The sequence below is a fragment of the Salvelinus fontinalis genome, chromosome 27, assembly GCF_029448725.1.
Source record: "Salvelinus fontinalis isolate EN_2023a chromosome 27, ASM2944872v1, whole genome shotgun sequence".
Taxonomy (NCBI): Eukaryota; Metazoa; Chordata; class Actinopteri; order Salmoniformes; family Salmonidae; genus Salvelinus; species Salvelinus fontinalis.
This window is the reverse complement of record NC_074691.1, coordinates 6,477,735-6,482,996: the sequence shown is the minus strand read 5'-3', so window position 1 is coordinate 6,482,996 and position 5,262 is coordinate 6,477,735.

The window sequence follows — 5,262 nt, the reverse complement described above, 5'->3', positions numbered from 1 at the left end:
TTTGTGAGAAGACATGGTTGAATATATTAAATGTATTTATTAACCTTTATTAACACCAGGGGAACTCATTGAGACCAGGGTCTCATTTCCAATGGTGCTCTGAGAACAACCGTTCAAGCACTGTGAGCAGGCCTGCTTGGTCTAAACCAATTTCAGATAGCATCCGTAGCAGGAGTGCATGATCAACTGTATCGAATGCTTTCGACAGATCAATATGAAGGGCAGCGCGGTGCTGTTTCCTGTCTAGTGCGTAAACAATATTCAACCAAAATATAAACGCAACATGTAAAGTGTTGGTCCCATGTTTCATGAGCTGAAATAAAAGATACCTTAAATTTTCCATATGCACAAAAAGGTTTTGTTTTGTACACACATTTGTTTACATTGCTGTTAGTGAGCATTTCTCCTTTGCCAAGATAACCCATCCACCTGAAAGGTGTGGCATACCAAGAAGCTGATTAAACAACATTATCATTACACAGGTGCACCTAAAAGGCCACTCTAAAATATGCAGTTTTGTCACACAACACAATGCCAAGACGTGTAGACCTTACAGTGAAACGTTTACTTACAAGCCCTTAACCAACAATGCTTTAATAAGTTTTAAGAAAGTAAAAAAATATGTCTCAAGTTTTGAGGGAGCGTGCAATTGGCATACTGACTGCAGGAATGTCCACCAGAGCTGTTGCTGAGAATTGAATGTTCATTTCTCTTCCATAAGCCGTTTTAGAGAATTTGGCAGTACGTCCAACCGGCCTCACAACTGCAGACCACTTGTAAGCCCGCCAGCCCAGGACCTCCACATCCGGCTTCTTCACCTGTTGGGGATTGCCTGAGACGATCCACCCAGACAGCTGACGAAACAGAGGAGTATTTCTGTCTGTAATAAAGCCCTTTTGTGGGAAAAAGCTCATTCTGATTTGCTGGGCCTGGCTCCCCAGCCAAGGTGGGCCTGGGAGGGCGGACCCTGCCCAGTCATGTGAAATCCATAGATTAGGGCCTAATTCATTTATTTCAATTGACTGATTTCCTTATATGAACTGTAACTCAGTAAAATCGTTGAAATTGTTGCGTTTATATTATTGTTCAGTATATGTCATTTATAACTAGAGAAGCAGCCGAGATGGTGCTGTGTCCTTGATCACATGACCTGGGCATCTCAAACCAATGTTGTATTGTTCACAGGATAGGAGCACACATTGCACACCATTTGGTTTCCACATAAAGCAAAGCACTTACACAATTTTATATACATATTTGAAACTTTAAAATATCAGCAGCTCTTCAACCACTGGAAACCGAAACTTCCTTACATCCGCACCAAAACCTGGGAAAACATCACATCCACTCTCCACTCACTCCACTGTTCACCTACACATCTCTCCATGTCCTGGCTTTCTTACCTCTCTGACATGCTGCACACCTAAATCCCCTGTCATGTACTCTTAGCACCTTTTTCTTCTATCTAGAACCAATAAGGGTTCTTCGGCTGTCCCCGTAGGAGAACCCTTTAAAGAACCCTTTTTGGTTCCAGGTAGAAGCCTTTTGGGTTCCATGTTGAACCCTTTCCACAGAGGGTTCTACATGGAGCCCAAAATAGTCATATCTGGAATCAAAAAGGGTTCTCCTATGGGGACAGCCGAGTGTACTCATCTGACTGCGTTTTCCATATCACCTGCAACACCAGACTCCTGGCCAGTGTTGATCTTGTCTTCAGTGCCTTCAGCTCAACTGCACCTCTGAAACTCCTGGAACATCCATCACCCTGTTTGCACATGTCACGTTCCTGACCTGTTTTTCCTTCCTCTTGTATTATTTTAGTTGGTCAGGGCGTGAGTTGGGGTGGGTTGTCGATGTGTTATTTTCTTGTTGGGTTGTTTGTGTTCGGCCGGGTATGATTCTCAATCAGAGACAGCTGTCAATCGTTGTCCCTGATTGAGAATCATACTTAGGCAGCCTGTGATTCACGTGGTTGCTGTGGGTGGTTGTATCGCGTGTCTGTGTATGTACCACACGGGACTGTTTGCGGTTAGTCACGTTTGTTGTTTTTGTATGTTATGTGTTCTGTCTATTTTTATTAAAGATGAACACTAACCACTCTGCATATTGGTCTGATCCTTCTCGCCTCTCCTCCTCGTCCGCTGTCTCATCCTCTGAATGCTCAGATTTGAAAGTAAATTGACATCTACTCCTGAGATATTGAACTGTTGCACGGTCTATAACCTCTGTGGCTACTATTCGACCCTGGTGGTCATCTATGAATGAATGAATGTGTTGAATAAGGATCTGGCCTTAATGGCCGTGAACTCTTAAAATGTCCACCCGGCACAGCTAGAAGAGCATTGGCCACCCCTCGGAGCCTAGCTACGCTTTAGGTTTCTACCTAGATTCCTGTCCAAGGAGTTTTTCCTAGCCACCATGCTTATTCACCTGCATTGCTTGCTCTTTGGGGTTTTAGGCTGGGTTTCTGTATATCACTTTGTGACATCTGCTGATGTAAAAAGGGCTTTATAAAATGTATTTGATTGAGTATTTGTTTAAGGCACGCACGCACGCGCACACACACACACACACACACACACACACACACAACCCCGGACCAGTATTTATTTTTCCTATTTTCAACAAAAAAAATATCAACCCGTTTTAAATATAATTTGATGTGTTATGTCTTGTGGGTTTCATAACCACATCTTTATAACAATTCAATAATGATGTGACGGGAGGCAGGAATAAGTTAAACTTGTCATCTCAACATTACCCATGATGCTCTGTGCATACAAGTAATTGTAATTGTAATTGGGTAGTTTTAGACTGTAGTTTTAAAATGTTCTACTCGGCACCTGTTTTCCTAAGAGTGTACAACCATAACCCACTCTCATTTGCATTTCCGTTTCTGTGATGTGTTTCGTGTGTTGCTGGAATTCTGTCGTTTGTTAAACGTGTTTTGTTCAATTTAAATCCTTATTTAAATGCAATTTCTCGTGGTATATTTCTCTTTCAAGTCCTTCTGAAGTTTGAATATGAAAAGGTTTGTGTTTCATCTTTTCTATTAGTAATTCTGTATAGACTCCAGAAGTTGGCTAATGTTGTGTTGATAAATGTGTCCCATCATTTCACCGGCGGGAACAGATCTATTTGCTGTCTTTCTATTGATCCAAAGAAATCGTATTTGATGCCAATGAACATACCGATTCATCAAAACAGTTATTGAAGAATGACAGAAATAGGCGCTAGTGCTGGCAAGCTACAGATAAGTTAGGAGAGAGGGGAAGAATGACTGAGTCAGGTTTCCAGTTTAACATTGATCATCAGCGTAGTGTCTGGAAACATGGAATAAACTAAGAGATAAAGATGCACAACAAATTGGGTAAATAACATGTGATAGACATGTAATAAGCAATGCAAGCAATTATATTAAATCGTTATACACCATTCACAAAAGACACAACAAAATACATTAGGTTGAAGCATTGCAAATCACTGTGTGGAGAATGCAAAGGAGGTCCTCTTTGACTTCAGAAAGAAGGCTGATTTTGTAGCCTCGGTTGACCCTCAATTGAGGACAGGTAGAGAGGTTTAGCAGTTTCAATTACTTGGGGATTATTACAAACAGAAGCCTTAACTTCACTGAAAACACAGTACATTACATTACTTACCTACTATGAAGACTGAGGCGCCTCGTAGTAGAGCTACTACGGTCCAACTCATCCCAAACCATCTCAATTGGGTTGAGGTCGGGTAATTGTGGAGGCCAGGTCATCTGATGCAGCACTCCATCACTCTCCTTCTTGGTCAAATAGCACTTACACAGCCTGGAGGTGTGTTGGGTCATTGTCCTGTTGAAAACGAATGATAGTCCCACTAAGCGTAAACCAGATGGGATGGCGTATTGCTGCAGAATGCTGTGGTGACATGTTGGTTAAGTGTGCCTTGAATTCGAAATAAATCACAAACAGTGTCACCAGCAAAGCACCCCCACATCATCACACCTCCTCATCCATGCTTCGCGGTGGGAACCACACATGCGGAGATCATCCGTCCACCTACTCTGCGTCTCACAATGACACGGCGGTTGGAACCAAAAATTTGGACTCGTCAGACCAAAGGACAGATTTCCACCGGTCTAATGTCCATTGCTCATGTTTCTTGGCCCAAGCAAGTATTTTCTTATTATTGGTGTCCTTTAGTAGTGGTTTCTTTGCAGCAATTCGACCATGAAGGCCTGAGTCAAGCAATCTCCTCTGAACAGTTGATGTCGAGATGTGTCTGTTACTTGAACTCTGTGAAGCATTTATTTGGACTGCAATCTGAGGTGCAGTTAACTCTAATGAACTTATCCTCTGCAGCAGAGGTAACTCTGGGTCTTCCTGTGGCGGTCCACATGAGAGCCAGTTTCATTATAGCACTTGATGGTTTTTGCGACTGCGTTTGAAGAAACTTTCAAAGTTCTATGAAATGTTCCGGATTGACTGACCTTCAAGTCTTAAAATAATGATGGAATGTTGTTTCTCTTTGCTAATTTTAGCTGTTCTTGCCATAATATGGACTATGTGCTGTATACCACCCCTACCTTGTCATAACACAACTGACTGGCTCAAATACATTAAGAATGTAATACATGTGCCTTAACAAGGCACACCTGTTAATTGAAATGTGTTACAGGTGACTAACTCATGAAGCCGGTTGAGAGAATGCCAAGAGTGTGCAAAGCTGTCATTAAGGCAAAGGGTGGCTACTTTGAAGAATATCAAATATCAAATATATTTTGGTATGTTTAACACTTGGCTACTACATGATTCCACATGCGTTATTTCATAGTTTTGATGTCTTCACTATTATTCTACAATGTAGAAAATAATAGAAATAAAGAAAAACCCTGGAATGAGTAGGTGTGTCCAAACTTTTACATATATACATAGATATACTGCTGTTCAAAAGTTTGGGGTCACTTAGAAAATACCTTGTTTTTTTAAAGAAAAGCTTCTTTTTTTGTCCATTAAAATAACATCAAATTTATCAGAAATACAGTGTAGACATTGTTAATGTTGTAAATGACTATTGTTTTTATCGAATATCTACATAGGCGTACAGAGGCCCATTATCAGCAACCATCACTCCTGTGTTCCAATGGCACGTTGTGTTAGCTAATCCAAGTTTATCATTTTAAAAGGCGAATGGATCATTAGAAAATCCTTTTGCAATTATGTTAGCACAGCTGAAAAATGTTGTTCTTATTAAAGAAGCAATACAACTGGCCTT